The following is a 23,325-nucleotide window of genomic DNA, read 5'->3' on the forward strand; positions in this document are numbered from 1 at the left end:
GAAGCTTCATCTCCTCCCCATCCTTCTCCTCTCCTCACTGCTTCAATTCCTGTTCTACTGAAGACGAGCTTTTTATTGACAGATTTTCCATTCTTTGGTCAATGACAAATGGTTATTTCCAAAACCACAAGTTATCCCAAATTCTTGGGGTAGGGAATAATTTGCTGATTGCTGAGGGTCCAAATTTTAGGAGCATCAATGATTCCAAGTGGAACCCAGAGAATGGGGCTCTGCAGCCTTGGCTTGAATGGAGGGGAGGCGCACACCTTTCGCGTCCACTCCATTCATTGTATATGGGTCTGCCAGAAATAGCTGATGGCCGAACGTGGTTGGATAATGTGTTATCTGAGCATGCTCGGGTGATATCCAACTATCTTGGACGTGCTCGAATAACATGTTTGGGTCCCTGCGGCTGCATGATTTGCGGCTGTTAGACAGACACAACACATGCAGGGATTATCTGCTTATTTGGCGATCCCCATATGTGTTGTCTAACAGATGCAAAACATGCAGCTGCGGGGACCCGAACATATTATTCGAGCACGCCCAAGATACTCGGATATCACCCGAGCATGCTCAGATAACACATTATCTGACCACGTTCGGTCATCATCAGCTATCCTATAGATAATGAATGTAGTGGAGTTTGAGCATGCACACCCCTGCTACTTTCAAGACAGGGCTGCAGAGCCTAAACTTTGGGTTTCCAGAACCCTGATCTCAAAATTGCTGGGGCTCTTGACAGTCAGACACTCAGCGATCAGCAAGCTATTCTCTATCCTATTGATAGGAGATGATTTTTGGAAACAACCCTATAACGTTTACTTTGTGATTAATAGCCAGGCATCATATGAATATTTCTACTGAATATTAGTAAAATTCTCCGGAAATGTATAAACAAAGTTGGTTCCAATCGATTTGCAGGTCCCAATCCATTGACCTGGACAGTGATCTGTGGTCGCTGCGTGGGAGCGGGAGATGGGATCAACACCTCTTACCTGCCAAAAATCCACAGCTCTTCTTTTTGGGGGGGGATTTCCAGCAGCAAATACTCATTATAAGTCTTTGTCAACATGCTTCAAGGATTCCAATAATCATTGTGGTTTTGTCCTGATGAAGAGGTTTGGAAACCTTGAAACGCATTGATAAACCGCATTCATGCTTCACCTCCGTGTGTGATCCCATTTTTGGAACCTTGGGCAGCGCGGACTTTAAACCACCATATTCATCATATAATATTCCTCATAAGACCCGGTGTTTAGAGATTCAGCAATAGCAGCAGTGAGGAGGCGCTGGTGAGAAGTCAATCAGGCTTAGGGGATTGTCAAAATAAATACAGTATCCTTATCAAGTGTGAGTGATGTCTGCGGTATATAATGTGAAATCGAGGGACAGATCCACCGTAGCCAATTGTAACAACATATTCTTCTCCTTGGACCAAACACTCTTGTGTAGCGCACATATAACCCCTTAAAACTTCACTTTTAATAATTATTCATTATAAAACCCAAACCCAATGTAAAGGAAAAAATAATAATTAGTCACAAAAGATGCAAAATAACCTAATAAGGTCCTAAATACACCTACTGCTCACACCTGCCTGTCTGTGGAGGTTGGCACCCTAAGAGACGATTTTTTGGTGCCCCCACTCCGCGCCGACTCCCTCTCAATGCAGGTAGGAAAACAATATAGGGAAAGTGCAGTGGTGAAAAAAACAAAAACTATACGATGTAAGCCATAATTAGGACCTGAATAGGTACCTCCATAAAATAAATGAAATTCCTAGCACAACGCACACATAATTGATTAGAAGTCCCCCTTAGAAAATGTTATCATCCAGTGGTGACCAAAATGGTGCTCCGACCTATGTTATTTCATGCCAGGAAAAAGTCAATGGTCTAACAGTAGAAAATACTTCACTCCATAAATAACATATACCATTAACTCCCCCATCGGGTACACAACCATTCATATAGTACCCCTATCAAGTAAAGCATGAAAGAGCAACCACTGAAAAAAATCATGGGATAGACAATAAGGGTGAACTTAGCGTCTGCCGGTCTCTCCTCAACGCGTTTCCCCGCTCCCACGGTTCATCAGGAGGAAGCGATGCTAATGATGCCGGATGCCGCTTGGATGTAAGGCCAAACACTCTTGTGCTAATTGAGAGTCTTCGGCGTACTTTAACCCCTTAAGCCCCGAGGGTGGTTTGCACGTTAATGACCGGGCCAATTTTTACAATTCTGACCACTGTCCCTTTATGAGGCTATAACTCTGGAACGCTTTGACGGATCTTGGCGATTCTGACATTGTACTTCATGTTAGTGGTAAAATTTATTTGATATAACTTGCGTTTATTTGTGAAAAAAATGGAAATTTGGCGAAAATTTTGAAAATTTCGCAATTTTCCAACTTTGAATTTTTATGCCCTTAAATCACAGACATATGTCATGCAAAATACTTAATAAGTAACATTTCCCACATGTCTACTTTACATCAGCACAATTTTGGAACCAAAATTTTTTTTTGTGACGGAGTTATAAGGGTTAAAAGTTGACCAGCAATTTCTCATTTTTACAACACCATTTTTTTTTAGGGACCACATCTTATTTGAAGTCATTTTGAGGGGTCTATATGATAGAAAATACCCAAGTGTGACACCATTCTAAAAACTGCACCCCTCAAGGTGCTCAAAACCACATTCAAGAAGTTTATTAACCCTTCAGGTGTTTCACAGGAATTTTTGGAATGTTTAAATAAAAATGAACATTTAACTTTTTTTCACACAAAATTTATTTCAGCTCCAATTTGTTTTATTTTACCAAGGGTAGCAGGAGAAAATGGACCCCCAAAGTTGTTGTACAATTTGTCCTGAGTACGCTGATACCCCATATGTGGGTGTAAACCATTGTTTGGGCGCATGGCAGAGCTCGGAAGGAAAGGAGCGCCATTTGACTTTTCAATGCAAAATTGACTGGAATTGAGATGGGACGCCATGTTGCGTTTGGAGAGCCCCTGATGTGCCTAAACATTGAAACCCCCTACAAGTGACACCATTTTGGAAAGTAGACCCCCTAAGGAACTTATCTAGATGTGTGGTGAGCACTTTGACCCACCAAGTGCTTCACAGAAGTTTATAATGCAGAGTCGTAAAAATAAAAAATCATATTTTTTCACAAAAATGATCTTTTTGCCCCCATTTTTTTATTTTCCCAAGGGTAAGAGAAGAAATTGGACCCCTAAAAATGTTGTGCAATTTGTCCTGAGTACGCTGATACCCCATATGTGGGTGTAAACCATTGTTTGGGCGCATAGCAGAGCTTGGAAGGGAAGGAGCGCCATTTGACTTTTCAATGCAAAATTGACTGGAATTGAGATGAGATGCCATGTTGCGTTTGGAGAGCCCCTGATGTGCCTAAACACTGAAACCCCCTACAAGTGACACCATTTTGGAAAGTAGACCCCCTAAGGAACTTATCTAGATGTGTGGTGAGCACTTTGACCCACCAAGTGCTTCACAGAAGTTTATAATGCAGAGCCGTAAAAATAAAAAATCATATTTTTTCACAAAAATTATCTTTTCGCCCCCAATTTTTTATTTTCCCAAGGGTAAGAGAAGAAATTGGACCCCAAAAAATGTTGTGCAATTTGTCCTGAGTACGCTGATACCCCATATGTGGGTGTAAACCATTGTTTGGGCGCATGGAAGAGCTTGGAAGGGAAGGAGCGCCATTTGACTTTTCAATGCAAAATTGACTGGAATTGAGATGGGACGCCATGTTGCATTTGGAGAGCCCCTGATGTGCCTAAACATTGAAACCCCCCACAAGTGACACCATTTTGGAAAGTAGACCCCCTAAGGAACTTATCTAGATGTGCTTTGAGAGCTTTGAACCCCCAAGTGTTTCACTACAGATTATAACGCAGAGCCGTGAAAATATATATATTTTTTTTTTTCACAAAAATGATTTTTTAGCCCCCAGTTTTGTATTTTCACAAGGGTAACAGGATAAATTAGACCCCAAAAGTTGTTGTCCAATTTGTCCTGAGTACACTGATACCCCATATGTGGGGGGGGAACCACTGTTTGGGTGCATGACAGAGCTCGGAAGGGAAGGAGCGCCATTTGGAATGCAGACTTAAATGGATCGGTCTGCAGCCGTCACGTTGCATTTGCAGAGCCCCTGATGTACCCAAACAGTACAAACCCCCCACAAGTGACCCCATATTGGAAACTAGTCCTCCCAAGGAACTTATCTAGATGTGCTGTGAGAACTTTGAACCCCCAAGTGTTTCACTACACTTTATAACGCAAAGCCGTGAAAATAAAAATTCTTTTTTTTTTTCACAAAAATGATTTTTTAGCCCCCAGTTTTGTATTTTCACAAGGGTAACAGGATAAATTAGACCCCAAAAGTTGTTGTTCAATTTGTCCTGAGTACGCTGATACCCCATATGTGGGGGGGAACCACTGTTTGGGCGCATGACAGAGCTCGGAAGGGAAGGAGCGCCATTTGGAATGCAGACTTAAATGGATTGGTCTGCAGGCGTCACGTTGCATTTGCAGAGCCCCTGATGTACCCAAACAGTACAAACCCCTCACAAGTGACCCCATATTGGAAACTAGACCCCCAAGGAACTTATCTAGATGTGTTGTGAGAACTTTGAACCCCCAAGTGTTTCACTACAGTTTATAACGCAGAGCCGTGAAAATAAAACATCTTTTTTTTTCTCACAAAAACGATTTTTAGCCCCCCAAATTTTTAATTTTCCCAAGGATAATAAGAGAACTTGGACCCCAGAAGTTGTTGTTCAATTTGTCCCGAGTACGCTGATAACCCATATGTTGGGGTAAACCCCTTTTTGGGCGCACGGGAGAGCTCGGAAGGGAAGGAGCACTGTTTTACTTTTTCAACGCAGAATTGGCTGGAATTGAGATTGGACGCCATGTCGCGTTTGGAGAGCCCCTGATGTGCCTGGACAGTGGAAACTCCCCAATTCTACCTGAAACCCTAACCCAAACACACCCCTAACCCTAATCCCAACGGTAACCCTAACCACACCCTTAGCCCTGACACACCCATAATTCTAATCCCAACCCTAATCCAAACCGTAAATGTAATTCAAACCCTAACCCTAACTTTAGCCCCAACCCTAACCCTAACTTTAGCCCCAACCCTAACCCTAACTTTACCTCCAACCCTAACCCTAACCCTAGCCCTAGCCCTAACCCTAACTTTAGCCCCAACCCGAACCCTAGCCCTAACCCTAACTCTAGCCCTAACCCTAACCCTAGCCCTAATGGGAAAATGGAAATAAATACATTTTTTTAATTTTATTATTTTTCCCTAACTAAGGGGGTGATGAAGGAGGGTTTGATTTACTTTTATAGCGTTTTTTATATCGGATTTTTATGATTGGCAGCTGTCACACACTAAAAGACGCTTTTTATAGCAAAAAAGTTTTTGCGTCTCCACATTTTGAGACCTATAATTTTTCCACATTTTGCTCCACAGAGTCATGTGAGGTCTTGTTTTTTGCGGGACGAGTTGTCGTTTTTATTGGTAACACTTTCAGACACGTGACCATTTTTGATCACTTTTTATTCCGATTTTTGTGAGGCAGAATGACCAAAAACCTGCTATTCATGAATTTCTTTTGGGAGAGGCGTTTATACCGTTCCGCGTTTGGTAAAATTGATAAAGCAGTTTTATTCGACGGGTCAGTACGATTACAGCGATATCTCATTTATATCATTTTTTTATGTTTTGGTGCTTTTATACGATAAAAACTATTTTATAGAAAAAATAATTATTTTAGTATCGCTTTATTCTCAGGACTATAACTTTTTTATTTTTTTGCTGATGATGCTGTATGGCGGCTTGTTTTTTGCGGGACAAGATGACGTTTTCAGCGGTACCATGATTATTTATATCAGTCTTTTTGATCGCGTGTTATTCCACTTTTTGTTCAGCGGTATGGTAATAAAGCGTTGTTTTTTGCCTCCTTTTTTTTTTTTCTTACGGTGTTTACTGAAGGGGTTAACTAGTGGGGCAGTTTTATAGGTTGGGTCGTTACGGACATGGCGATACTAAATATGTGTACTTTTATTGTTTTGTTTTTTTTATTTAGATAAAGAAATGTATTTATGGGTATAATATATATTTTTTTTTTATCATTTATTTAGGAATTATAATTTTTTTTTTTTACACATGTGGAAAAATTTTTTTTTTACTTTTTTACTTTGTCCCAGGGGGGGACATCACAGATCGATGATCTGATAGTGTGCACAGCACTCTGTCAGATCACCGATCTCACTTACATCGGTGCAGGCTTACCAGCGTCTGCTCTGAGCAGGCGCTCGGTAAGCCACCTTTCTCCCTGCAGGACCCGGATGCCGCGGCCATCTTGGATCCAGGACCTGCAGGGAGGAAGGAGGTAGGAGACCCTCAGAGCAACGCGATCACATCGCGTTGCTCCGGGGGTCTCAGGGAAGCCCGCAGGGAGCCCCCTCCCTGCGCGATGCTTCCCTATACCGCCGGTACACTGCGATCATGTTTGATCGCGGTGTGCCGGGGGTTAATGTGCCGGGGGCGGTCCGTGACCGCTCCTGGCACATAGTGCCGGATGTCAGCTGCGATAGGCAGCTGACACCCGGCCGCGATCGGCCGCGCTCCCCCCGTGAGCGCGGCCGATCGCGTATGACGTACTATCCCGTCACTGGGAATTAAGTCCCAGGTCACCTTGACGGGATAGTACGTCATACGGGATTAAGGGGTTAAAAATAAGTTTGAGTCCCCGCGGCTGCATGTCTCGCCGCTGTTCAACAGCCACAACACATGCGGGGATTGCCTGTTTGTTAGGAAATCTTTGCATGTCTCGAACAACCTCGAGACATGCAGCCGCGGGGACTCAATATATTTTTCGAGCACACCGGAGACACTCGGTTAGCACAAGAGCATGCTCAGATAACACCTTATCAGAGCCTGCTCGCTCATCATTAATATTTAGATGTCACTTTTGTCTTCTTTCGTTTCTAGAACCTTTCTAGAACCTTTTTGTGATGTTTTACAACTTTTATATTTAGAAAATCGTGAAAGACACAAGAGGTATCTTTTCCGATTTTCTAAATATAAAAGTTGTAAAACATTAACAAAAAGTCAGAAAACGTGCACATTATAAGTCCATACGGTGTTCTCTTATCATAAGAACAAATCGTTTATAGGACAAGCGTGCCGCTCTCAGAAAAGCAATTTGCTGTAAACTACAGATTGCACAAAACTTCTTGCATCCAAAGACTCGGCCTCAGATTCTGAGAATAGTTATTGCCTGACATAAAATGAGGCTGAGAAATAAGTTTTCTTCATTTCCTAGATACAATTAGCCTGCAGGACCATGCTGAGCCCTGGAGATGCGTCCGGGGAGCCTCGGTGTGCAGCCGCGGAGCACTTTACATTCCCATTGCTATGTAAGTGGCTGGGAAGGAGCACAAATAAGATTAGCGCATGGCGAGCTCCGGTGGATGGATGGATCACAGTAGATGTCTTCGTCGTGTTTACTGAACCAATCATCACATTAAGAAATCACATTTACAGATTGAGAGGCCAAAAGTGTCAACAGCAATATATCATCTTACATTGCGAAGTATCATTTTCCGGAAAGGAACATTTGTTCCTCCATAACATTAGCGCTCTGCATTACACTGCACGGCTTTTATAAGGATGCGACCAGTCGTAGCGAGGGGGAAGGGAGCTGTCCTATTATGTGCCGAAATATAAGTCTGATCCAAACGATGTCTGTGCTGCAGAACTGATACATCGGAGCGCAGGCAGTATTATCATGGGGACGCTCAAGAAGGGAAACTGCAGGAAAGATTCATTTAACTCCTTCACACCTGGACAATTTCCCGTTTTTCGTTTTTTACCCTCCCCTTCTTCCAAGAGTCATATCTTTTTTTTTTTTTTTTTTTTCAGCCATATAGCCGTATGAGGGCTCGTGTTTTTTTGTGGGACGAGTTTTACCTTTGAATGATACCATTCATTCTGCCTCATAGTATACTGGAAAAAGGGGGAAAAAATTGAAGTGCGGTGAAATTGCAAAAAAAAAAAAATGCAATTTCACAATGGTTTTTGGGGTTCTTTGTTTGCGTTGTTAAATATATGGTAAAATTGACCTGGTAATATGATTCCTCAAGTCAATATGAGTACGCAGGTACCAAACATGTATAGCTTTTTATGTAAGTGTTGAAAAAAACTTTAGAAAGTTGTCCAAAAACTTTTTTCAATTTTGTCGCCATTTTGTCAGCAGAGTATTATCAACTCCGAACAAACAAACATGGTTGACATGTATTTGATTTGGGCAGAGGGTTATGTGCAATAATGTTTACCACCTATAAGGGGTATGTGCAATTATGGGTTGCTACCACTAATTTGAGTAATATTGTGCATTTCTTACATGCGCACTAGCACTTTAAAAAAAAACAGCACCATCACTAAGGTTAGTCGTGTTGTTCTTCATAGCATATTCGTGCATTTAATTTATACAAATTGTCCTTATTAATGACTGTTGTTTAATCATAGTGGTATATCTGCTAATTTGTAATATTACATGTATGGGATTTTTTAGCTCTAGGTCTATTTCCTTCCCGTCCCTCACACTGGAGGTAATTGTATTTGTTTTTTTATTTGTATGTCTATTTGTATTAATTCTCATTTTACACATTTTGTCTTTATGAAAGTGATCACTCATCTTACAATGCAGCACGCTTGGTGGGTTTGAAATAAAATAAATAAGTAGATTAATTAAAAATTTGATCTATAACCAGTTCTGACGCAATGACTAGTGACAACAAGGTTACAGGGGAGAGAAAAAAAAGCATTGACCAATCTACGCACTATTTGTCTTTTATAGCCTCTGTGTATTGTAGTGTATTTTTATTTCTTTGCCTGTGTGGATTGGATGGCTTGTTACCGACATCTGGTGAGAATTTCATGTCAATAGCACTTTTAGAAATGTATTTACTTAGAAAATCGGTGACGTGTTCAGTTCTTCTTTTACCCGCTGTATTTATTTTGCTAATGGCAGTATCCTCAGGTTACCTTATTAAGTCTCCTTCTGCTTTCATCTTAAGCTTTTTGGGCTTTTATGTGCTTTCCTACAATAAACTGTAATATCAGGTTTCTTCGGTACACCGCCGAGGCAATAACCGGCGTCCTACAATTTAAAGTAATTGGCAGCGCAGTCACGTTTTCTTGACATAACTGTGCATATTTATAAATAGCCTATATGTTGTGTATATGGCAGCACCGATTCATTTCATCAGTAGCCCAAAGCTATTACCTAATGTCGGCCCTCCATTAGAGGAAATTACTAGGTGTGGACATCTATAAAACCTTCAATTCAGGGACTTGTATGCAAACGCACAAATTTGCCAATCAATTAAACGATACAGACTCGGGGATAGACTGGGATTTGACGTCGCTCTGTAATAGCAATTTCAAGCTACATCTGCCCAGAGATGCCGTAATAAAAGTCAATTTATTAAAAAACCTATGTGGGATTTACTGCACTTATTTGTTTTCGTGACCTATTGTCTCTTCTGCCATGAGGGTTGTTTTTTTTGGGGGGATGGTTCATCCACATATCACAGGTATTGTTGTCGATGGGGAATCCGCCAATATATGATTTTCTTAAAGAATAAAAAAGTAAAGAAGAAGAACTTATTGTATTTGTGCCTTTTTTATGTCTAGTTTTTTTTAAGTTTTTGGTTACGTTCCCATAAATACCTATCGGACAGCTGGGCTCCAAGTGTCATGCAAGACAGCAGTGAATAAAGATATTTTTTAGGGCTGTCCCACACGTCCAGATAATTCCGGTACCGGAAAAAATCGGTACCGGAGTTATCCATGTCCGTGTGTCCGTGAGCTCACGTAGGCCATCCGTGTGGCACACATGCGGCAGCCGTGTGCCGCCTGGGTACCACACGGACCGTGCAGGAGAGACAGCGCTACAGTAACCGCTGTCCCCCCAGCATGGTGCTGAAGCCGCCATTCATCCGTTCTCTCCAGCGCTCGCTGGGGAGAAGGGATGAAAAATCTTTTTTTTTTGTTGTTTTTATGTGTTTAAAATAAACTTTAGGGCATCCTCCCCCCTCCCACACCCTGTGCGCCCGGCCGCCGGCATTAAAATACTCACCCGCCTCCCTCGACGCTTGCTCTCCGCCCCGCAGCTTCTCCTGTATGAGCAGTCACGTGGTGCCGCCCATTACAGTTGATGAATATGCGGCTCCACCTCCCATAGGCATATTCATCACTGTCACCTTTCCACTTATATAACCACAAGACCTTGGAGTGGTCCTCCAGACTGTTCGCTGTACAGAAGTCTTACCAAAATCAATTGTAATAATCAGGGGTTATCTGCTGCCAAACTGCAGTTGAGATGATTTATTTCAATTTTTGTTTTAACCAAGGTTTTATGCTGTTTTAGGTTTGTTTATTTGTTTGTTTAGAATATTAAAATTGATTTAAGAATGAAAAAAAATAACTCTCCTGACCTTAACTTGAGAGAATAATACTCAGAAACCATAAAAGATTAATTCACGCAAATAACCTTATTAAGCTTCCCTCACACAATTTTTTTAGTACCATGATCTTTAATTATTTTCCTGCCTCGGGCATTTTTTTCATTATTTTCATGCATTTTTACTAGCAGTTTTTGTAACCTTTTTTTTATGTACACATGCATTTTTCACGCCCTTTTTTTTTCTTATAGAGAATCCAGAGTTTGGAAAAATATCGCCATGTGAACTAGAAAACACAAACGTTAAAAAAAAAAACAATGGAATTATCTACTACCTTTGTCTATTAGCAGATCGGCATAGAATTATTATTTTCATCTTCTCAGATATTTATTCATTAAGTATTAATTCATACAGCTGTTCTCTTAATTTTAGTATGTTTATTTTTCATTATTTTCATCATATATGCTTCTCAAAATTGGCGTTGCAACCCCAAAAGGAAAAGTTGTGGGATTATGGAAATCAAAAGATGGATGGATAGACATTTTAATAATATGAAAAAAATTAAAACATTTTCAAAACATTTGGATTTATTCAATATTGAGTTTGAGCACCAGGCACAGAAATCCCAATACTGACACACCTTGGCTGCTATCAATGAGGTCATTCATGGTTGTCTGACGAATGTTCTGCCGTGTTTAATTCACTTGGGCACAAAAATCATCATCTTCATTTCTTTGCAATTGATGACAAGTCTGGAGATCTTAGGCCATGGTAGCATGTTTAGGCCGTGCAGTAGGGTTGAGCGACTTTTGCTTTTTTAGGATCGAGTTGGGTTTTGTGAAACCCGACCTTCTCGAAAGTCGGATCGCGTGAAATCGGCCGATTCTACTGTAAAGCCGGGTTCCGGACCGGAACACGAAACCCAATGCAAGTCAATGTGGATTATTCTCTCTCTCTCTCTCTCTCTCTCTCTCTCTCTCCCCTCCGTGCAAAGCATATGTTGTGTTTGACTGCGGAAATCACTGCAGCCCAAACGGTAATATGGCTCTATAACGCTGCAGAAACCAGACCGGAACCTATGTCATCACGCTGCCCACACTCCTTAATTGGCTGAAAAAATGGCGGGGAAGGCGTCATACAAAACGCGACTTTGGCGCCAAGATCGCCGACCACGTGGCCGATCCCACGCTGGAGTCGGGTCGGGTTTCACGAAACCCGACTTTGCCAAAAGTCGGCGACTTTTGAAAATGAACGATCCGTTTCGCTCAACCCTACCGTGCAGACTGCTCACAGTAGTATGAGCTACATGCGGCTTGGTGCTGAGTTGAAAAATAGCTCAGGGACACTTTGGACAAATAGCCATACCACTGGTTCAAGCAACAGATCAATGTAACTCCGAGCTGTTAGAGTACCTGTAATGAATGCATATGCTGCTCTACAATAAGAAGACTGGGCCCATATAGTGTTTTTGTACAGAGGACCTCAGATGTATGTTTGGACACCTGGTTGATATAAACCAACTTTTCTAATGCACAGAAAAGTTATAAAAGTGTTTTCCTCATGCCTGCCTCCTTAAGACCACATCTCTCCACACTTGTTCACGCCCCCATTTTTCATAGAATCCTAGAATGTTAGAGTTGGAAGGGACCTCCAGTGTCATCATGTCCAACCCCCTGCTCAATGCAGGAGTCACTAAACCATCTCAGACAGATGTCTGTCCAGCCTCTGTTTGAAGACTTCCATTGAAGAAGAACTCACCACCTCTCGTGGCCGCCTGTTCCACTCATTGATCACCCTCACTGTCAAATATTTTTTTTCTAATATCTAATCTGTATCTTCTCCCTTTCAGTTTCATCCCATTGCTTCTCGTGTTTCCATGTGAAAATGAGAATAAGGATGATCCCTCTACACTGTGACAGCCCTTCAGATATTTGTAGACAGCTATTAAGTCTCCTTTTAGCCTTCTAAGTTAAACATTCCCAGATCCTTTAACCTTTCCTCATAGGACACAGTTTGCAATCCGCTCACCACCCTGATAGCCCTTCTCTGAACTTGCTCCAGTTTTCTGTGTAATTTTTTAAATGTGGTGCCCACAACTGGACACAGTAATCCAGATGAGGCCTGACCAAGGAGGAGTAGATGGGGTTAATTACTTCACGTGATCTAGACTCTATGCTTCTCTTAATACAGTACAGACCAAAAGTTTGGACACACCTCATTTAAAGATTTTTCTGTATTTTCATGACTTTGAAAATTCTACATTCACACTGAAGGCATCAAAACTATGAATTAACACATGTGGAATTATATACTTAAAAAAAAGTGTGAAACAACTGAAAATATGTCTTATACTCTAGGTTCTTCAAAGTAGCCAGCTTTTGCTGTGATTACTGCTTTGCACACTCTTGGCATTCTCTTGATGAGCTTGAAGAGGTAGTCACCAGGAATGGTCTTCCAACAATCTTGAAGGAGTTCCCAGAGATGCTTAGCACTTGTTGTCCCTTTTGCCTTCACTCTGCGGTCCAGCTCACCCCAAACCATCTCGATTGGGTTCAGGTGGGTCTGGTGACTGTGGAGGCCAGGTCATCTGGCGTAGCACCCCATCACTCTCCTTCTTGGTCAAATAGCCCTTACACAGCCTCGAGGTGTGTTTGGGGTCATAGTCCTGTTGAAAAATAAATGATGGTCCAACTAAACGCAAACCGGATGGAATAGCATGCCGCTGCAAGATGCTGTGGTAGCCATGCTGGTTCAGTATGCCTTCAATTTTGAATAAATCCCCAATAGTGTCACCAGCAAAGCACCCCCACACCATCACACCTCCTCCTCCATGCTTCACGGTGGGAACCAGACATGTAGAGTCCATCCGTTCACCTTTTCTGCATCGCACAAAGACACGGTGGTTGGAGCCAAAGATCTCAAATTTGGACTCATCAGACCAAAGCATAGATTTCCACTGGTCTAATGTCCATTCCTTGTGTTCTTTAGCCCAAACAAGTCTCTTATGCTTGTTGCCTGTCCTAAGCAGTGGTTTCCTAGCAGCTATTTTACCATGAAGGCCTGCTGCACAAAGTCTCCTCTTAACAGTTGTTGTAGAGATGTGTCTGCTGCTAGAACTCTGTGTGACATTGACCTGGTCTCTAATCTGAGCTGCTAACCTGCGATTTCTGAGGCTGGTGACTCGGATAAACTTATCCTCAGAAGCAGAGGTGACTCTTGGTCTTCCTTTCCTGGGGCGGTCCTCATGTGAGCCAGTTTCTTTGTAGCACTTGATGGTTTTTGCCACTGCACTTGGGGACAGTTTCAACGCTTTCCCAATTTTTCGGACTGACTGACCTTCACTTCTTAAAGTAATGATGGCCACTCGTTTTTCTTAGCTGCTTTTTGCTTGCCATAATACAAATTCTTACAGTCTATTCAGTAGGAATATCAGCTGTGTATCCACCAGACTTCTGCACAACACAACTGATGGTCCCAACCCCATTTATAAGGCAAGAAATCCCACTTATTAAACCTGACAGGGCACACCTGTGAAGTGAAAACCATTCCCGGTGACCTCTTGAAGTTCCTCAAGAGAATGCCAAGAGTGTGCAAAGCAGTATCAAAGTAAAAGGTGGCTACTTTGAAGAACCTAGAATATAAGACATATTTTCAGTTGTTTCACACTTTTTTGTTAAGTATATAATTCCACATGTGTTAATTCATAGTTTTGATGCCTTCAGTGTGAATGTACAATTTTCATAGTCATGAAAATACAGAAAATTCTTTAAATGAGAAGGTGTGTCCAAACTTTTGGTCTGTACTGTACATCCTAGAACTGTGTTTGCCTTTTTTACTGCTGCATCACACTGTTGACTCATGTGCAGTCTGTGATCTATTAGTATACTCAGCTCTTTTTCACATGGGCTGTTGCTTAGTTCTATTCCTCCTATTCTGTAGATGTAATTTTGGTTTTTGCCCAGATGTAGGATCTTGCATTTCTCCCTGCTAAATATCTTCACTTCTTCCATGTGCATTTGGACTCCTTAGTTCCATTTTATTACTTGCTTCCTGCAGTCATGCACACAAAAGAAAACTTATAAGTGCTTCTTTCTAGGTTTTGGGAGATTTTTTTCTATCTCTTGGAGACCTGCATACGCTTTTAGAAATAGTTGAGGTCTCCCCTTTTTCTAGGAACTTCTTGTATAGTCCAGGAGAGTTGGCAAGAACGATCAAAAAAATAAAGTGTGATCTAATTCTTACAATGAGGTTTTGTTTTTTTGCTGAGAATAAGTAAAGTCAATATTATTTCCTGAAGAATGTTTCTAAGCTGAGTGAGAAGCCAATTTACAGCATGCAAACAAAGGTTACTGGCCCTAAACAATGAGCCTTTGTTAAAATATAAAAACATAATCTATATAAACGAGTAGGTCCCACACCGAGCATCTAATTTAATTTAAATAGGAGTCAATTTCCCCTTCTTGTGCCAAGCATAATTTTCCACATATCACAGGACTGCTTACAACCCTATTATCGCACGTTTTCCATTTTTCACAAGACTTACTTATTCATACATTACTGTAGCACATGGTAATTAGCACTCCGCACATCACGTCTGACGTTTTCATTTACAAGCTCTCAGTGAAGAATATTTTTGCAGTAATAAAAAAAATGCATAATTTTAAATATATTGAGCCTATTTCCTGCCTTGGAAAAAAATCCAAAAGCACAATACAGTTATCGGTAAGTAGTACTAGTGACTAATACAACGAGATCATTGGTGAATCAGACAGGAGAAAATATAGAGTAAAAGCTTTGGATTAGGAAAAAATAATTTTTACCTATGTTAGTGTAGCGCCCCCACTGTCGCAGGGCCGAAGGGTACCCGGTACCGGGCCTCTGAGTCTCTGTTCTGGGGTTGTCACGGTGGCTAGACCCGGTCCGTGGCCCTGCTGAGGGGCGTGCAATGAAGGTAGAGGGAATGGTGATGATGTTGTGGTGGTGCGGTGCAGGTTAAATAACGAGGACACCAGGTTGCAGTCTCTTTACCTCTTTACTGAAGGTCCCAGGATCCTCAGTCCGGAATACGGTTAACCGGGCTGCGCAAGTCTGGCCGGTCCGATGGCACCTCCAGAGTTCCCTTTGCAGGTGGAAATCTGTGCCTACCTTCTAGCGCTTGTGTGTTGTGGTCCTCCCCTGCTGTGCTTACGGGATAGTCCCCACAACTGTTGTGTCTGTTTCTGAAGTTCCCTCACAACTCGATTCTGATGTTCTTCTTCGTCCCCCAGATGATATGGCTAGGACGCACCCGTATGACGGGTAGGCTCGGAGTTCTTCCGGGACCCTAGCGTCGCCCCTCTCCTATTGTTGCCCCCTGTGTCTTCGTAGGTGATTTGTGTGAGACAGCCCGCCTATAGCTGACTGTCCTGCCGTAGGTTTGAAGTATTGCTTGGAGCCTAATACTTCCTCGGCGTTCCGGCCACCGGCTACGCGCCTCAGTAGGATGTTGCCTCGTCTTACAGCACGACTCCTACTGGTATTTCTCCTTGTTGCGTTGATCTCGTTTCTCACTCAGCACAATATACCTCGCTTCTTGTCCTTTCTTGGGGTACCGCCGCGATCAAGTGCAGACGCGGTCCCGTAACGTTCTCTCTGTTCGCTAGGCCTGTCAGGATCCCACCCCTGACAGGGACCCCCCTGAGTCTCTCCCTGCAACACCCTCTGCCACAGGGTGTTGCCTGTTCGATTCCCAGTCAGCTTCTGACTAACTTCCTATCCAACCCCCAGTTTTACCAGATTGTGAGGAGTGGCCTAATACATAGCACCCTTAGCTCCCTCTGGAGGCCAGACTGTGAAGTGTATTGGTGTCTGTGATACCTGGTCAGAAGAACTCTTTCAGTGCCATCAGACGTACCATAGCCCCCCTTAGCGGCGGAGCATCAGTACTGCAACGACCAGGACTCTGGGGCGCTGCATTAGCAGTTATCTTTGGATAATAAAATTGCACAAAGTTTCAATCTATAATCTTCATTCCTTCATTCATTTTCAGACTCCACAATATGCAGTTTGCAGTCTAATTGGGAAAAGTTGGCAAATACGGATTAGGTTGATCAGTTGTGCACTCAGACAGCCACTGCGAAAGAAGACTATGAGGGTCCATTCTACTTACTATAAGGCAATCTATGTCAGATTTTTCTCTTACAGGAGTGTCTCTCCCACTAATATTGTCATGCTGTGGGACTGGGACCCTAACTATCCCTGCTCCTAAAGGTACCTCTGATGGCGAGGAGGTTTGGGCCACGTGCCTTACTATCCTCCTGTTATACCCTAAGCTGTCTCCTCCCCATCCACCAGGAGTCATGTGACAGAAATGCTAGTGTATTGAGATACTGATTTGGCTTTTATCTTAAGTCATATTGCACGACTCGTTAAAGGGTTGATTGTGACTTGTAGGATCGCTACTTCCAATAGGTGGCGCTATAGAGTTAAGTCCTCTTTTCTTCAGCAGAGGCAATTTGCATAGTGTATAAACAAGTAAGGCAAACAGGGATAACAAAAAGCAACTAACATACGAAACACTCACCAAAGGTAGAGAGGTATATATGAAAGGATAGAAATGTACAAACCAAATGGAAATAGGACAATGAGGAAAGCATACACCCCAAAACAGCAGACAACAATCTCCAGCAGCAAAAATGATCTCCAACTTCAGCACACCAACTCCAGGAAACCAGGAAGTAAAACTTTCACTGGCAAGGAAGAGAAGGTCTGGACAGATTTGATCAAGAGCGGAACTAAGCAGGTAAGGAGCAGCTGTGAGATGGAGCTGCATGCTACCCCCAAGCATTGAAAGGGTCGTTAACCTCTTCAGCACCAAAAGAAACAAAATCCATTTAATATGGGAAACACACACAAAACACACAGGCTAAATGGAAGATCTGCGATTCACAATACGTAGTGATCTTCTAACCCCAGTTCTCCCAGGAGGATGTGACAAACGTGATAATTATAGGTTGGATGTGAGCTCTATTAGTATCTAGGGTGCTGCTGTCTTCATTAGCTCATATATCAGCACAGCTTCTATCCTTTACTTTTTTTCTCTTCATGTGTATTCCTCCATATCTATAGCTAGCTTTCTCTGTGCTCAATGAGATTGTACAAGTTTTCCCTCTCTGAACACTGTGAAGATCAGTGTATATCCCCCTTCCTGCTGCTATCTCCAACACTGAGAGAAGGGAGGGGAGAGCAGAACTGAGATCTGAAAGACTTGTATATTTTTTGCAGAGTAAACGGCTAAATAAATATCTTATAGACATACTACAGCATCAAAATGGCAGAAATGTTTAATAAAGATTATTTAAAAAGATTCTTACCTTTGGATTTAGGAACCTAATGAACAAAACAAATTGTATGCGAAGGTGTACCTGGCTTTAATTGTTTTGGAGTGCCATCATTTAGTCTTGTCCTCGATTGGATAAAATTTGTGAGTGCTTGCATATATGTTGTACTTTGGCATATGGACTTTATAGAGTAGTGGTTCCTTGCCTGTGGCCACCGTATCTGAGCTCTAGTGGACATGAGCTGTCTACAGATGGCATGGATGGCTTTTTAGCAGTACATTTCCCTTGCAGTAGCGCTAGTAGTGTTGCATGATTTTTATAGGGGCTAAGTCCCCTACACACCTGTAGAAGTGGCTTGGTTAGTGTTTTGGGGATGATAAACTCCCTTTAACTACTGGATGAAGAGGGGTTTGTCGAGCAGAAGTTGAAAGGTGTAAGTCCTACAGTCAAAGGCTTCCCTGGATATGTGGGTGTAGGAAGATGGGCTGGGCTAGTGGTCTCTCTTGTGTGTCCGGGCCAGAACTGTCGGGACTGTCACCATTGTTTCCGGGGGAAAGACTTTCTGACCGGAGCAGACCTTTGAACCTGACTGTTGGGGGCGAATCTGACATAATCTGGGATTTTCCAGCCGCCATCGTCCAGGAACCAGAGACTGATAAGTTAACTCGCTATTTGACCCTCTGTTACTACCCTGTTACCGTTAACATTTTGTGTTTTTCTACATACTTTCACCCCATACTCCCTGCGTGGAGTATTACTGTTGTGTTAACTATATATATAAAAAACCTGTTTACTCTTGCTCTGGCTCCTGCTTGTCACTGCATCCCGCGTAGCTGCTAGAACCTAACATGGTCTATGGTGAATGCATACAATAAGGTGCTCAGCACATTACATTACCATCTGAAGTCACATTCCCCAAGGTCTACAATCATAACAGTAATAGTAAAAGAAGTTATTAAAAGTCATTCGTGCTTACTAACAAATCCTTAATGTATGAATCACACATAACCCACAGGCAAAGAAACTCGCAACTTTTCTAAAAATATTTTACGTTTAAATGTCATCATCTTAGCTTTATGGTAGAAAAAGTTTGTTTTTCTTTTTGTTTCAAAATTATTTATGAGACGGGAAAATACATGTGAATGATGATTGCCCCATAGGCACTAAAAGTGTGTGACAGTCTCATCCATTCCATTTCATCTTTCATAGTGCTTGACGCAGGATAATATCGGGGAAGTTTGTCAAACGACATCGTCGCTCGGACGAGTGAAACGCAGAAGCTTAAAATCTTTAAGAAATAAGAAGAAGTAGGGAGATCTAGACATGTCAGACGAGGACGGTGTTGGTTTGCTGGTTGATGGACTCTTTAGGCCAAGTTGTGTGTATATCGAAGGAGGTGAGAGATTGAAGATCTGGAATGTTGGGAAGCAAAAGAGGAAGCACCAGAAAAGAGGGGACTTGTAGGAATAGTTTTGTAGGTGAGAATGAGAGAGGTATAAAAGTGGTGGAGAGGAGATGTTCGTATATATATATACGGCTCCGGCAAAAATTAAATGTAAATTGTTCATTTATTCTATACACTTCTGTAAACTTCAGACAACATGCCTCCGAAGTTCCAAGCAATAAATTTGGGGTTTTTTTTCTGACAATTCTGACAAAGAAAAATGGTCAAAATTAAAAAAAAACCAGTGCTTTCAGACCTCAAATAATGCAAAGAAAACAAGTTCATAATCATTTAGAAACAACAATACTAATGTTTTAAGTCAGGAAGAGTTCAGAAATCAATATTTTGTGGAATAACCATGATTTTTAATCACAGCTTTCATGAGTCTTGGCATGCTTTCCACCAGTATTTCACACTGCTTCTGGCGCAAAAATGTAAGCAGTTCTTCTTTGTTTGATGGCTTGTGACTATCCATCATCCTCTTGACAGGGTTTTGATGTGGTGGTCTCTTAATTTTTGCCAGAGCTGTATATTTTCATTACGCTTTCTTTTAGATTTAGAAAAAAAAAATAAAATTTTAATTGAAAACTTTGAGAGATAGAATGTTTGGTATCTTATTTAGCTGATACAATTAATTAAAAAAAACATTTTGCATCAGTTTGAAAAGACTAACAGACTTTTTTGTTGTTGTTGTTATTGTTGTTGCTTTTGTTTTACTTTGTGTTAATAATGCCCTGAACTCATCGTGAATAAAGATCATAAAAAGACGAGTTTTGCTTCTTGGTTTCTTTTAGTTTTACCTTCTCATCACATAAAATATTGACTATTTTTAGATGTCGTAACACTTCGAACATTCTGTTACATTCATTAGCGCATCGAAACTGCTGAATCTGTTTATCACTCCGCGCCGCGGTGGGGGATCGGGCTCATATACGGCCTCCAACCAAGAACACTTTGCATCATTCTGACACATGGCTCCACCCTCCGCTACACATTAATCATAAAGCGAGCAATTTCCTGCCGTCCCGCCATCAAATGTGTGAGGACAGCTCAGCAAACTAGGAAATAATTGATGTAATATGTAAAGTAGATTTCTACAGCATGCAGTCATCTTGTTCTTTCTTTAGACTAATAACATTTTATTTTTTTTATTTTTTTTTAAATAAGATTTTTCATGCAGAATAAAAAATCAGTCACCCAATTCCTCTGAGGTTCTTACCTAGGCATAAACGGTCATGAAAGGAACAATGGATCCAATTCATTACTTGTATCACTTTTTCGATTTTGTTTTTTTCTGCAATTTTTAGCTCTGAAATCTTCAAGATGGTGCGTGTGTGTGTTACGGAAAATGGCACAAAATCAGAAACATTTTAATTTTATCTTTTGACATTTTTCTTTTTTTTGCTCCTTTTTAGAGCAAGTCACCAAATGCGTTAAATTGTGGCAAGAAAGTCAAAAATTTGCACTACAGATTTCTAGCATGGAAAAAAATCAGTAGAGAGTGAGGGGTGCGGATAGGAGTACATTTCGAACAAAAAACTTTTTAAAAGTTGCAAATAATAAAGTAAAGACCTAGATTGCACACGATACCTCCGCAGATCAACTGATACAAGGTCCTTCACAGCCCAGTTTGTTAAATATGGATGCAGCAAAGGACTTTCTTCCTCAAAACAATATATCTTGGTACCGTGTTAGCCAGTAGATAGAAAAATATTTAGAATTGAGAGTCCTCAGTGGTTGTTTAGAATTGAGAGTCCTCAGTGGTTCAACCACTGAGGACTCTCAATTCTAAATATTTTCCTCAAAACAATTAATTTTCCTTAAACGTCCCAGGTGTACGTCATTGGAGAAATTGCTACGGCCTCATTCAGGCAATCTGATTTCTTTGCATGTGAGAAACTTGGACCAATTATTCTGATCAGAGTTTGATCGGAGAGTGGTATGAGCGTCATCCAATTTTCTCATAAGTGGAGAAATAGAAAAAAAAGATTTTCCCTCCTTCCGTATTCTGACAGTCCGTGAAAATCGGGCTGCACTCAGATGTCAATTTTTTCATCGACCCATTGTCTTGCATTACTGATTTTGATCCAACCCTCTGGTCAAAATGGGACATGGCTCCGATATTTTCCGCGGACCACTCGGTCGGAGGAAAAAATTGGACATGTTTGTGGCCCCATAGACTATTAGAGGTACGAGTGCTATGCGTGAAAGACATGGATAGCTCTTGTGCGTGAAAATCGGATGTCTGAATAAGGCCTAAGGGTGAGACTGAATGGGTGGTCACTCCAAGACCACCTGCAGAGGCAAATGGCAGCATGATTTTGCAGATAAATCACCCTGGTGTTATCTATGGTTTATTTAGGTGCCGAAGGGTGGTATTATTTGCTCATTGTATGGCACTTTTAATTAGGGCACTGTTACGTACGCACTGTGAAGCACTTTTCGATACTAGGAACTATATAGTAGTTTTACATGGGCATTTACAGTACAGTTGGGTACTGTGTTGTGGTATTATTTAACAGCAGTCTGATACTGGACGGTATTATGTCATGCAAAAGGAAGGGTGGCTACAAGAATGTGTATTCTAGGAGCTTTGATCCTTAAAGAGTTTGTCCATTTTTCGGGGAAAGTTTTCTTTTTTTAATTAAATACATGTATTTGGGGCTAATAATCATTTTTTACAATTGGATTTTGTTAGGAATTTTGCACCAGTTGCCTGCTATAGCCTCTGTGTTGGTTGGGAACTGAGAATTCTTCAGTGTCAATCTGTTTTTTTCTGAGCTCCTCTCAGCTGCTTTATGGCCACAGACCACATCAAAGATGAATGTGCAGGGAAACAAATTCAACAAGGAGTTTTAGCCCTAAATACATGCACTTAAAGGGGTTGTCCAGGCTTGGGGCTGAAGTTTGCAATCACTGTATGTGACTGCGGACTTGTGAATCTTTACAGCACGCACAGGGTCAGGATTCTCCGGTGCCAGGAGCCGGTGGTCAGTAAGTGATTTGTATACTTCCAGTCACATTCCGACTAGAAGTGTCCAGCCTTGCTCACTTCACTTGTATTCAGTGAGGCTGCTCACATCTAGTTGGCATGTGACCACATGTATGCAAATGGCAGTCATGCACCCGCATTGGAGAATCCTTACAGTGTGCACTGTGTGTGCTGTGAAGATTCACAAGTCTGCAGTCACATAGAATGACTGCAGACTTGAAACCTAAGCCTGGACAAACCCTTTAAGAAAATATAAATTCCAAATTCAGAAGTGCAAAACTGCTAATGTAGGGTGGAAAACTGTATGCATTGCAGGTAAGTGGGTGATATTTCTTTGCCTTGTCTCCTAGGACACTCATTAATACACACTGCTCTATTGGAAACGCTCAAGTCAGACTTCTTATTTCGCACCTGAGATGCTTCTAGTTTTTCACACTTCAATCTGCAAAAGTACAAACAGCTCTAATTTTAACCCTTTTTTCCCATATTTTAGTAGTTAGGATTTGAAAATAAACGCCCTGCAGGCTGCTCCTGATACCCAGCACTGCGCCCGCACTCCGTGCCGGTGAAATACGATCACTGTGTGTGATGATGAATTTCATGCCCAGGAAAAAAAAAATATGATAATTTCATTTTACAGATTTTTTTTCTGTGAAGCAAGAGTATTCTAACAACCACCATTATCTGATTTCTGATAATGATCCCAGTAGGCTCCGAGGGATTAAATTGGATTTTTTATTTTGGAATAGCAGCTTCTTGAAAAATACAATTTTTAACTGCTGCTAGACTTCTCTGAACCTTGCTTATCTGATCGGAATAACAAAACGCCATTTTGTGCCGTTCCTGGTGTTAATACATTTTAATGACAATACGATGATTTTTTTTTTCTGAATTGGATGCATAACGTTGTTGGTCCTATTCACAAATTAATACTGTACCCACTTTGGACAAACCTTTTTCGTTGGAAGAGTCCCCCTGACAATAAGGTAATTATAGGGCGTCTATCGCCTTAGATCCTCTGCAATCAGCTGTTATCTGTGATGGAATTTAT

General features: G+C 41.5%; 1 long non-coding RNA gene across 1 annotated transcript in view; it reads right to left on the bottom strand.

Moving 5' to 3' along the window:
* Positions 1–23,325, bottom strand: part of LOC143786005 (uncharacterized) — a 53,187-nt gene that overhangs the window by 10,254 nt on the left and 19,608 nt on the right. The window lies entirely within an intron of this gene.

Source organism: Ranitomeya variabilis, chromosome 7 (genome assembly GCF_051348905.1).
Source record: "Ranitomeya variabilis isolate aRanVar5 chromosome 7, aRanVar5.hap1, whole genome shotgun sequence".
In the NCBI taxonomy this organism is placed as follows: Eukaryota; Metazoa; Chordata; class Amphibia; order Anura; family Dendrobatidae; genus Ranitomeya; species Ranitomeya variabilis.